Below are 13243 nucleotides of genomic sequence, written 5' to 3'. Positions count from 1 at the left end.
CCCCCAGCTATATCAGGCTCGCAAGCCCACTACATTTGAACTAATGGGGATGATAGGTGATCTCCAGAGGTTTGTGGCGGATCTCGCCTACGGAATGTCAGCTTCACCTCCAGCCGCACCGTATGCCGGGAGTTTTGTACCCCAGGAGCCCCCACTGTTGGGGCGAATTGTGATCGAACTTAGCCAACCGGAGATGGCCTCCAGCTATCGCAATGACATGCCGACATCGACCCAAACCCTCGATCAGGCTGATGCCGGAGGAAAAGACAAAGCAAAGGTAGATGCTGATCCTATCGAACAACTGCTGTGGGCAGTCGAGGCTTTGAAAGCCGGGGGGATGAATAAGCAACAGATATCCGCAGTTGTGGCAAAAACTGTGGAGGATGCTTTCCCCACTCCACCTGAGAGTAGTTCAAGTCAGTCAGAAAATCGGGATAGGCCCCGTCATGCCAGAACAGTTCCTCCTATTCCCAACCCTGCACCTGGGAAAGATCAGAAAGCTAAAGTGGCGCCTGCCGATCCTTTCGCTTGTGCGGCTAGTAAGAGTGCTCAGACTCCAAAATACCTGCCCCGAGGGCGCAGGGCTTTCATGCTCTCTACATGCTTCTGTCTAAGGCACTTCAGATCCTTGCCGAGAGGGGGCACCTTAAACCCTTGGAGCCTCGGCCTCTCCCGAAGAATCTCCCTGCCACGCATGATGCTGCTCAGTACTGTGCGTACCACCAGCAGACAGGCCATGCAACCGATAATTGCTTCCACCTCCGTCATGAGGTGCAAGATTTGATCGATAGTGAGGTTATCCTCCCACCCACCTCAGCCAAGTCCGTTACCACCCAGTTGCTGGATTTTGAGGACACAGATACTGCGAGTATGTAAAGTGAACCACCTGCGGACGGCATTCGGTATATTTTGGATGTAGCGTCTGGCACGTATTTTTGAGCATCGGTGAAATCGAGTTTTGTAAATTCTGGCTTGGGTATCGAGTCAGTCTTTTGTTTTGAGTCTGTCTCTTTGTCTTGAGTCAGTCTTTTTGCTTAAGGGTCTGTCTTGTTGTAGCGAGTCAGTCCCCTTTGTATAGAATATCAGGTGATTCCGGGGTTGTTGCCTCGAACACCGTTTTGTCTTTGTAATTACCCATTTTTGTTTTTTTGAGTCTGTTTCTGCCGAGGGGCCAGTTATACCAACAGACCTGAATGAAACAGCTGTGGCTATCTCATTTTCATGCTTGCTTCCAGTGTAAGTTAATTGTGCCAGAGGACTTGAATGGACTGACAGTACATCTCGCCTGCTCTCCGGCGCGCCAAGCTCATTGCATTAACCTAAGTTTTTCAAAAACCCCTTTCGAACACTGCGGTGATAAAAACGAAGAGGAAGGAATTCCTCTGGTTTTGCAAAACTTTGATCATTTTGAGAGAAAGAGAAGCATGCTAAGCCTTTTTTTTAATGAACGAAACCATGCTTGTCAGTGTGAGTACTGAGAAGGACCCTGGCTTGATCCAGATTGGTTCCACACTATCTTCGGCACGAGCGATTCATCGTTTTCTTAAAAACTTTCGAAAATAAACGTTTTACGCGGCCCTGTGAAGACCTGTGTGGAACCACTCTTGAGATTGTGCGGCCTAGGATCGCTCTCAGCCTCAAGATTCGACCTGTTCGTTTTGAGCCATGAACTCATCCAGAACATTCAGCGGTCAACTGTCAGAAGAGGCCCGCGTGGCCAGTTCGGAAGCAGCCCTCGAGTAAGAGGCACCAAAGCAGGATCAAAACGAGTAGATCTCACCAGAAGGAGCTCGTGGAGCAGCTATGATGGATTCTCCGCAAATCAGTGCAACAGCCATTCTCCTAGGCACAGAGAGGCTTCAACTTCAAAAACCATTTGGCATGGACTTGCTACACTTTTACCCTTTGAGAGGCTCGCTGGGCTGAAAACCCGGAAGGACGGCCCAGGCAAAAGTTAAAGCAAAAGAAAAATACAAAAAAAAAGAAGCAAAAAATACAAAAAGAAAAGAAAAGAAAAGAAAAAATGCGAAAAAGAAAAGAAAAAGAAATGAACAAAAGAAAATGAAAAGAAGCTCGCAAGGTTGAAAACCCGCATCGGGCACCCTGGCAAAAGTTAGAGCCTGAAAAGTGAAGGTTAAAATACCCGAGTGTACCTTAACCGGAACTATGTAAGGCTTGATTCCCATGTTTGGGATACGTAGGCAACTTCATCATGAAGTCCAGCCCCCAACGCTTTTATAGTGTCTCAGTCCATGCAATGGTTTCGACTTCATCCCAAAGTCTAGTCGCCAACACCTTCCAAGGTGATTGTGTCCATATATCTGTTATGACCGTCTTCGTCATCTTTGTGTCCAAGAGTCCGACCACCACCAATGAAGACTGTCTGCGGACTGCTGCGGCACCATCCAAACAAGGGGCAACTTTTCGTTGCCACGAGTCGTTGTGAGCCACCATTCAAACCAGGGGCAACTTTCCGTTGCCATCCACCCCCCTCTAAACCAGGGGCAATTTTCCATTGCCTCCGATCCGAGGTCGTGCATCTCAAAGAGTAAGTTCCATGCTCGTTGAGCATCAGCTGTTTGCAAAAATAGTTTTTGAAAATTTTTACTGAGGTTGACTATTTTCTCGAAAACTATTCCATGTTCCAAAACTGGGCCATTTTCTTGGACCCAAAAAGGAAAATTTTCAGTGCTTACAGCCTGATTTGCATGGTTTTCAAATCAAAAATCGAACAAGTACGTTAATCCGACTCTCATTTTGATCAAAACTGTTTTAGTAGAAAACCAAAACAAAAAATGGTCAAAGTGATGAACTACGGGCACAGTTGAGTCAGGTGTTCTGTCTTTCCCCCGTCGCCAACATACTCGCCAGGAGGGCACTCTACCCGCCAGAAGAAGTAGCTGTGAGCTAACGACATTGGGCATGAACCCACACCTTTCTATTCATCCATTAATCACCTTGGGGAGGGACGAAAAATGAGAGAATAAAGAATAGAGAGGTGTAAGTTGAGAGAAAAGTAAGATAAAGGGTTTTTGAGAGAAAAACCGAGCCTGAGGGCCGAGTGATGTGGGAACCACAAAATCAGAAAGGGTGGGAAACAATACCCAGAGAAACCGGCTCCTCGTGATCTGAGGTCCCTCGTCTACGTTGACGCGTCTACGTGTTGTGTCTCTTCGATTTGCCGGTCTCGTCTTTTGTTTTAGTCTTTCCCGAGCGTGTCTCGTTGTGTTTAGGTCGTGTACCCTTTTGTTTGAGTCCTCCCCGCTGTGTTCAGTTGTAGGCTCGATGCCCCGGTTTGAAAAACCCTTATTTAATTACAAAAATCGTTTATGCTCAGAATGTTGTGCCATTCTCTATATTCGATTGTGTTTCAACTCCAGCTGGTTTCACCTCCATAGTCCGTCTCGTCAGATTGGGCTGGATGTTCGGGATTTGCTATGTGCAAAATGAACCAAGTGCTGTGTTACGGGCTGTATGCAGATTAATCCCCAACAGAGTAAGGGCTGTGAGTCCAGAATCAGGCAGTGGGTTGCTTGGGTTATTTTGCTGTTGGCTGTTTAGTTATCTGATTATTACAGTGCAAGTGTTCAATTTTCAGACAACCAATCAATTTCATTTACATTGAGGTGTAACATGGTGTGATGCGATGCAAAGTTTGAAATGTAAAGATATGCGGATGTAAACACTTTTTCAGATAAAAAGCCCGTTTCATTTCATCATCTTTTCAAATACACAAGTTTTGGAAACAAAAACCTGCCTGCGGCAGTACAAAGTATCCTAACTACCAAAAAAGATAAAGTACAAGAAAGAAAAAAATAACAAAAATTTGTATCCATCTCAAGCGGCTCCGAGGGCTATCAGTCTGTCCTAGTCCTCTTCCTGGACGAAGGTCCAGGAGCATCATCAGCATCGTCATCAGAGCCCGAGCTAGTGCTGCCTCCGGTCTCCTCCGCCTCCGACTCTGCCTCTGCCTCTGACTCCTCGTCATCATTATCATCAGGGACTGGAGCTCACGAGCTACTCCCGATATGAGTGCGCCCCGCCTTGGTGCGGGGAAATGCTCTGCCCTCCTCATCTCTCCCTCGGGCGGGGACGGAAGGTCCAGCTGGAGCACCTCCTGCCATAGGAATCTGGAAAGGAGGCTGAAAAAATCACAAAAAGGCAAATGCATCAGTATGTTGTGAACTGTTTATCAGTGCAGAATGCAGTGTATGAGTACAACATCAAAATAATGTGAGTAGTGTATCAGTGCAGAATGCAGTGTATGAGTACAATGTGAGAATAATGTGAGCAGTTTATCAGTGCAGAATGCGGTGTATGAGTACAATGTATGAATGCCGTGAGCAGATTATCAGTGTAGAGTACAGTGCAGAATGCAGTGTATGCAGTGTATCAGATACTGTGAGATCAGTGTATCAGGTGTTGTGCCATGCATCAGATTACGTGAATCAGCTTGTGAGTGATTTGAGGCCGTGATCAGAAGAACATACCGGAATGCTGTAGAGGGCCAGGAGGTCAAAAGTCCGCTGAAGCATCCCCATCATGGAGGCATTCATCTCCAATGACTGCCGGGTATACTCAGAAGAAGCCTGCAAAAGTATCAGATGCATCAATATTCTGTGGAATATCAAATAAACTGAAATGAAATAACTGTACAAAAATGCAGTAATACATACCGGAGGCAAGTCGGGGACACCGTCGAACTCGTGATCAGCCGGCGGAGGGGCGAAGGGGATCTGATAGGTCGCCCCACCCTGCCCTCGGAAAGTCAATGAAGCGGGCAGAGCAGGCCAGCCGGTCCCCCGTCCTTCCTGAACTCCGCCCCTGCCCCGGACTCGAGCCCTCCTCGAAGCCCCTGCTCCCGCTCCTGCCCCAGCCACTGGCGCCACGGGCCGGGCTCCCTCCGCTCGACGACCGCCGCTCAGAGATCACATAATGTACGTCTGTACGTACTCTCTATAGTCGCCAATGCCTCTGAAGCGGGTCGCCTCCCAGCCGATAGTGTAATCGGCCATCTGCTCGGTGGTGAGCCTCTCGGTCTCCCTCATATCCGCAGGAGGGTAAACAGGGACTATCTGCTCCGGTAACCCTAGGGTCTGGTGTAGGAAACGCTCACCCAGGTACCAAGCCCGACAGATCGGGCCCTCCAGTAAGATCCAAAAACGCGAGGTCTCCTCAGCACCGGCAAACCGGTCCCGCATCGTCGCCGGCAACGGAGCCCACGGCTGCCAAGTGATCTGAAAGTAACATACAGTTTCTTACCTATCGCTATTGAAATATGCAGTGGAAAGGCGAAGCTTGAATGAACTGCACGTAAAGCATACCTCGGCGGGGGTAATGGTGTCGAAGTAGCGGCGGAAAAAGCCAAATGTCTCTCGCGGCCTCCGGGTGCATCTCCCGTTAAAGCGACGCGAAAAAGGGACGACCAGAGGAGTCTCCGTCGCCGGCACGGGAGCGAGCCTAGGAAAGTAGGCGTAAACCCACAACTGTAAGGTAAATACCAGTGCATTTATCAGATAAAGCAGAATATAGAGTAAAAGCAGAAATAGCAGAGCCGTGTGTTGTGCAGTGTATTGTGCAGAGTGTGCAGTGTGAGCAGTGTACAGTCAGTGTAAAGCAGAGTATGTGTGTGCCGTGTGTACAGTATACAGCAAGTATGAAGCAGACTACAGAGTGTGCAGTGTACAGAATACAGAAAGCAGAAAGCAGAAATGTAAAAAGGGAAGAAGACGTACCTCCCAGACACGCCAATAGCCCCCGAGCAGCTGTCCGCTGCCGCGGGAAGCTGAGCTCATATATCCGTAGAGAGTGGCCAGAGCGGCGCCACCCCAGTCATAATGCAAGATGTCCCTGACGTCCACCAGTGTGCTGAGTAGGCAGAGAGGCACGGTGTTCGCCCGGTCGGCGAAGATGGTCGTCCTGATCAAGAACATGAGGAAGCCGCGTGCGTACCTCTCCACGGCCTCCGAAGTCATCGGGGCTGCATCAACAAGGGTGGGCTGGACCCTAAACTGCACCTCGAACCAGGAATATCGGACAAAGCCTGGACGAGCGAGAGGTGGCGCCTCACCCAGCAGATGGACCTGAGCGGCAGTCCACTCGTCCATGTCAACATCAAAGGGGATCGGATCACCCCCTACCCCGATGCCTATGAGCATCGAGAAATCGTAAGGGGTCGTCGTCATGTCCCCTGCCGCGGACAAATGGAATGAATCGGTGGTGTCCCACCACCTCTCCGCCAAAGCGGCGAGGAGAGGTCTGCATGTAGTGAGCCTGGAGAGTCCTCTGCAGAAGACGCCGAAGCCCGCCTGATCCACTATGCGACGGACCGCGTCAGGAAGCTCGTCATACCACTCCCGAGCGCCAGTGTTCCCATACCCGCGAATGGTATGGGAATTCCCCTGTAAACAGAAAATAACGATTGCAAGGCAATATTCAAAATGCAGTTCTAAGAAGCATACGGATGTAGCATGTGTGCAAGTTTGACAGATTCAAGCAAATACCGGGTGCCGGTGTGCTTACAGTGAACTACAACGTGTGATGTGTCAGCGTGTTTGGGTGGTTCAGAGCAGATGTAGCATGTGTGCAAGTTTGACAGATTTAAACAAATACCGGGTGCCGGTGTGTTTACAGTGAACTACAACGTGTAATGCGTCAGCGTGTTCAGGTGGTTTAGTACAGTATAGCATGTGTGCATGGTTTGACAGATTCAAACAAATGCTGGGTACCAGTGTGTATGCAATGAAATACAGTGTGTTTAGGTGATTCAGGGCTAGTGCAGTGTGTGTGCATGTGTCAGTTTCAAGCAGATATCAGTTGTATGTATGTTTACGATCAACTACAGTATACAGGGTATCTGAGCTAAAGCAGTTAAAGAGCATAAATAAGCTACAACAGTTTTGTGCCCTACATTGCAGAAAGTAAAACAGAGAGAAGAGAGTTACCTCGGAAGTGCCGAAGGACAGGTGGGAGGTAGGCTCATGCAGTAATAGCTCGGGTGGCACGTGCCTCTCGAAGCTCCGAAACTGGCGGAGTCCGTCAGGGGGCAGAACATGAATCGCCGGCCGGTAGGTCGCCGGGTCGAACGAGCGCTCGCTCAAAGGTAGAAGCTCGACCCCGGGATCCATCTCGTGATCCGGGGGAGTCCCGCCGCGTGGAATGTCGTCCGCCATGTCGAGAATGATGAGAAAATAGCCGTAGGAAGGAAAACCGGGCTAGAATACGGAAGGTCAACCGAAAAGTCAACTCCCGAAAGGTCGAAAATGGCCGGAAAGGCTGGGATGTGAAAATGGTACGGAAATCGAGAGGAAAGTAAGGGGAACAAACCCCAAAAAGGTGGGAATGGCAAACGAGGCACCGAAACAAAGATTTGTTCGGTTGAAAATGTCCGAAACGCGAAGAAAATCGCGAATCCGACGACAAAACGGATGTAGAACGCGAAGAAACGGGCAAAAGAGGAGAGGAAAACGCTCTAGACAGAGAGAGTGTGAGATTTCGGCAGAAGAGGAAGTAAGAAATAGGGTTTGGAAACCCTATTTTAAAACACCCATGGTGAAAAGTCGAATCTGCCCCGACTCAGGAACTTTTTGCCGGTCGGCAACATTTTGTGCCGGTCGGCAGAATATTATGCCGATGGAATTATTTTTCAGCCGGTGGACAGCCGGTGGCCTTCCCTCCCGGCCGGTGGTGCTCCCACAACCTTGTTTAGGCCATATTAGTAGTTTTTGGTCTTCATAGATCAAGAAAGTGCAAGAAAGTGTATCTCCGACGCTCAACCGGCCTCTGTCTTGACCTCGGACCGCGTCTTCTGTGCGTAGAAGACGCACAGAAGAAGCGGGGCGACTTTTCCAAAATGGCTTTTTGGAAAAGTAAGAGAGAGAAAAGATCTTGAAAAGGTGATCCAAAAGTCGAATCTTGAATTTATATAAAAGTCGCCCCGCTCGAGCGTCAAACTCCCCGCTCGAGCGGCACTCACAGACTCCCGCTCGAGTGTCAACAATCCCGCTCGAGCGGCAGATACACATTCCCAGAACTTTTGCAGACAGGTCTCCCACTCGAGCATCCAACTCCCCGCTCGAGCGGCACTCACACAACCCCGCTCGAGCGGCCAATCCCACGCTCGAGCGTCCAACACTGCACAGGAAATACTGGATGGGTGAACTTCCCGCTCGAGCGCCAAAACCCCCGCTCGAGCGGACAGGCCAAAATCTGGGCAACTAGTTTTGGTTTCTAAACTCAACCAACGTGTAACAAACCTGCCCAACACATCTTATAACCCAAACACAAAGTAAGAAAGGATGTACACCAGGTAATAATCAACTACTATCATCCACGGACACATGTCCGGATCCCTGTACAACAAGGGTAAACCCGGGATCGCTATATGGCCTTAGGCAAATGAGTCAAGGTTTCCTAAATTCCCCAAAATAAAATATTTAGGTGGCGACTCTGTATCTGGCAAAGCAGTCCATGTTTGGCACTTTTTTCAAAAAATTCTGTTTTCAAAAACGATTTGCCGAATTTGGACTCTTTGATGATTCATCAGTCTTGCATTGCACTCTGCGAGATTAGATACAGGACCGTGACATTTGAGTCCTGAACTGTAGTAAGCCCCAAATGAACAAAACGGGATTTCCCTCCCCGGACGTTCGGGGACGTCTACAACGCCGAAATCGTGAGAAGAGGTATGAAGACAACCACTTAGGTGCGTTCCACGCAGCCTGAGATAGATTCCAAACACGCTGAAATCGTGTGAGGAAAGGAACACTCAAACCACGTTGAAATCGTGAGAAGAGGTCCAAAAATAACCGCTCAGAGGCGCACTCGACGCAACCTGAAATAAATTGCAAACACGCTAAAATCGTGTGAGGAAAAGAACACTCTAACCACGCTGAAACCGTGAGAAGAGGTTCGAAAACAACCGCTCAGGGGCGCACTCGACGCAACTTGAGATAAATTCCAAACACGCTGAAATCGTGTGAGAAAAGGAACACTCTAACCACATTGAAATCATGAGAAGAGGTCCAAAGGAAAACCAATCAGGAGCGCGTTCCACGTAACCTGAGAAAGCCCCGGAGGACAACGATCCTAAATGCTGCATATGGTGAAAGGATAAATGAAACAAGATAGCACAAGATGCAAATAAATGCAATAAGTGCGATGATACGATACATGTTACAAGCAATGTATGATGTTTTAGGGAATGCAGTAAACAAACAAAACGGCGCTTTAAAAAAGCACCTCATGGGGTAAGTGGCGGTGAACCGCTCTACTCTAGCAGGGATCTCCCCCTTGTGTTCTTCGAACTCTTACCTTGTGTTCTTCGAACTCTTTCCTTCAACTCACATTACAAAGGTCCTGAAACAGTGACAAGGGTAACCTCTTCATGTAGAAGCCACGGATGCCGCTTTTCTTCCCGATCATATTCACAACTTTCCCTATTCTCCAACGGAGTTACAGACTAGGTTGGTTCAGTATCCAGAATTGAGGCGCGTACATGCTACCTCAACCTATGAGGCTGCCATACAGATTTCAAGCCAGGGATTCACCCCTGGGTATTTAAACCGGACTTTAGTCTCGGAAATTCCAAACCTTTGCGTTCTAGGCATCGGCCATTCGAACTCTAGTTTCCACCGTCTCAGTTGGTCTCCTAGGAACTCATTGCAAACACAAACAAGATGCCTCTGGCAGGAAATGGTACTCAGGGAGAGCACTTTGATTGCCATTCTGGCTTGAAGTAGACTTGATCTTGAGCTTGAGGTAGAGGCACACTCATACTTCGAAGCATTGACAAGGCCTGAAGACGTATATCCAGAATGCAATCTCAGAACTTGCTGAAGTTGAAACACACTCATATGCTCCGATTTCCGCTCTTTTTTTTTGCTTTGTAGTCTGGAACCCATATAGCTTCCAAATAGGTCCTTATTCTACTGTTCTCACATGACCTGGGTTGAACCTTGCAGTTCCATGAAAGAACAAATCTTGTTTTGCACATTTGTGGAGAACGACACGGCATTCTGAGCACAAAACGATTTATTTTTGAAACTGAAAAGGAGAAATGAGTTCTTAACCGAGTATTGAGTCTTCGACTGACCACAGTCAAAACGACTCAACAAAGAGAAAATGAAGGTAAAAAACCTAAACACATCTATTGACACTTGAAACGACTCAAAACAAGAATCAAGACAAACAAAAACAACAAGCACAAGACTCAAATGTGTACCACCAGTGGGAGACCTCTCAGTTCACGAGGAGCATGTTTCTTCGGGTATTGTTTCCCACCCTTTCTCATTTGTGACCCTCACATCACTTGGCACTCAATCTCTTTTTCTCTGAAAAGCCCTTTTCTCACTTTTTCTCTCAGCGCACATCTCTCTATTCTTTAATCTCTCTTCTTTTTTATCCCTCCCCTGGGTGGTTGATGGATAAATAGGAAATTGTGGGCTCTTGCCCCTAGTATTCTACTAGATTCTCATTCCTCCACTCATAACTAGTGAGCCCTCCCACAGAGGGGTTGTGGCGCGACTGGATGTGCAACAGATCTGCAACTGACATCGGTTGACGATGCCCCTGGCCTAGCTTGAATATGATCAGACCTATCCAGATGAGGGAGCATAATATTTTGCTCCATTCCAGTTCGTGCTTCGCACTTGGATTAATACCTCGCTGCTTGAAGGATGAGAAAGTCTTTTGGCCTCTGTTATTAGCTTCAGTTGTGCCCTTTCCGGCGAATATGGTGCCCTTTCTGGCAAGTATGCTGACAACGGGGAAAAGACAGAAAACCTGACTCAACTGTGCCCCTAGTTCATCATTTTGACCATTTTTTGTTTTTTGGCTTTTGCTAAAACAATTTCGACCAATATTAGAGTTTGATTAACATACTTATTCGATTTTTCGATTTGAAATCATGCAAGTCAGGTTGCGAGCACTAAAAATTTTCCTTTTTTGGGTCCAAGAAATGGTCTAGTTTTGGAAAAAATGGAATAATTTTCTAGAGAAAATAAGTCAACCTCATTAAAAATTCTCAAAAACAATTTTTGCAAATGGCCATTGCTCGACCAACACGGAATCTACCCATGAGATGCACAACCTCAAATCCAAACTTGAATTGTCTTGCATCTGAATCTTCTAACAGAGTAGGACAACTGAGTCTGAACGAAGATGATCATGAAGAAGATGAGCCACTTCACATGGACAAGATAGCTGAGTTGAACAAGGATAAACCAATCAACATGGATGCACCAAGCAGGCTGAAAATGATTGGGGCCGAACTTCGGGATGAAGTTGCCTATGTATGCCAAACATGGGAATCAGGCCTGACGTAGTTCCGGGTCAAGGTTCACTCGGGTGTTGACGTTCTCCTTTTATGCTCTAACTTTTGCCAAGACCCCCCTTCTGGGTTTTCAACCTTGCGAGCTATGTTTTTCTTTTCATTTCATTTCTTTTGTTCTTTTCGTCTCTTTTCTTCTTTCTTTTTTCTTTTCTTATTTCTTTTTCATTTTTTTCTTTTCTTTTCACTTTTGTTGTTCTTTTCTTTTCATCTTTTTTTTCTTTTTTATTCTTTCTTTTTCATTTTCTCTAACTTTTGACTGGGTCGCCCTTCCGGGTTTTCGGCCCAGCGAGCCTCTCAAGGATAAAAAAAAAAGTGCAGCTTTGTCGATGTTGATTGGTCATAGGAACTCGAAGCCATCTGAATCCAGGAGAATGGTTGTCGTTCCATCTGAATCCAGGAGAATGGTTGTCGTTCACTTATGATGCAGGAGTCCATCCAATGGGGTTGAAGTTGCCCCTAGTGTTGTGGATAGGAGCTCGATTATCCTTCAGCAGTAAACTTTCTTCTCTTGGATTCTGGAATTTGGCTTTCTTGCCACTCTTCATTGGTTTGCAGAATGACCCATTCTTCGAATCTTTGAGCACATCTGACATTTTTGCCCCTAGTTCAAGGGATGCTTCTAATCTAGCTTTGCAAGCTTCCGTTGATAACATCTGATCTTCTTGATCTGACTTTCTTGACCCTAGTTCGAGGGCTGCTTCAAATCCGGCCTGGCGGGTCTCCTTTGATGTCATACGACCTTATTGCCCCTAATTCATGGGCTGCTTCAAATCTGGCCATACAAGTCTCATGTTTTGGTTGATCGTTGAACATTCTAAGCCAAGGTTCAATGTTTGAAAGCAAAAGGGGACGAGTCTTAAGGCTGAGAATGATCCTATGCTGCACAATCTCAAGAGCGATTCCACACAGGTCTTCGCAGGACCACGCAAAATATTTTTTGAAATCTTTTAAGAAAGCGACTAGTCACTCGCGTCGAAGACAATGTAGAACCAATCTGGATCAAGCTAGGATCCTTCTCAGTACTCACATTAACAAACATTATTTCATTCACTAAGGGCTTAGCACGCTTGTCTTCCTCTCAATTGATCAAATTTTTGCAAATACCGAGGAATTCCTCCCACTTTGTTTTCATCACAATGTTAAAAAAGTTTTTGAAAAACTTAGGTCAGTGCAATGATTTAAAGGCACAGAAAAGTAGCTAAAAAGCACTGCTGTTTCATTCAAATCTTCTGGCATAACTAGTCCCATGGCAGAAACAGACTCAAAAGAAAGGGTGTAAAAGACAAACCCAAAACAAGCAAGTGATGTCCGAGGTAACACCCCCGAAATCACCCGACTCCAACATAACAAGACTGACTTGATACAACAAGACAGACTCAATACAACAAGACTGACTCAAAACAACACAACTGAATTGACTCAATACCCAAGTCAGAAAGTACAATAAACAACATTTGCACATTGCTCAAAACAGTGGCCATCGCCAAATCTGGAGTAAACTGAGCGCCACCAGCAGGAGGTTTATCCCCCAATCACATAATCATATTATCCCCCAAGTTCATTGGACCAGTGCCGGTAGACTTTGTAGGACCTGGTGCGACGATGACCTTGTTTTCAATCAGATCTTGTATTTTGTGGCGAAGACGAAAACACATGTTAGTGTCATGACTAGTTTGCTGATGGAAGGCACAATACTTGGCCGGGTTATGCGAGGGAGGGAGGTTATTTGGCAGTGGGCGTGGTTCCAGGGGCTTCAAATGCCCCTTTTTGATCAGGACCTTCCAGGCCGCTGATAGAGACATATAGAGCGGGGTAAAAGTGCTCTGACCCCGGGGTGGATATTTTCCTGGTTGTGGGGTGGTCGGGTTAGATATACTGGTGAAAGGATTGGCAGGTGCTGACTGGGTTTGC

The sequence above is a fragment of the Camellia sinensis genome, chromosome 10 (assembly GCF_055761805.1).
Source record: "Camellia sinensis isolate YWXY chromosome 10, ASM5576180v1, whole genome shotgun sequence".
In the NCBI taxonomy this organism is placed as follows: Eukaryota; Viridiplantae; Streptophyta; class Magnoliopsida; order Ericales; family Theaceae; genus Camellia; species Camellia sinensis.
The sequence above is the reverse complement of the archived record's forward strand: the minus strand, read 5'-3'. Positions refer to the sequence as shown.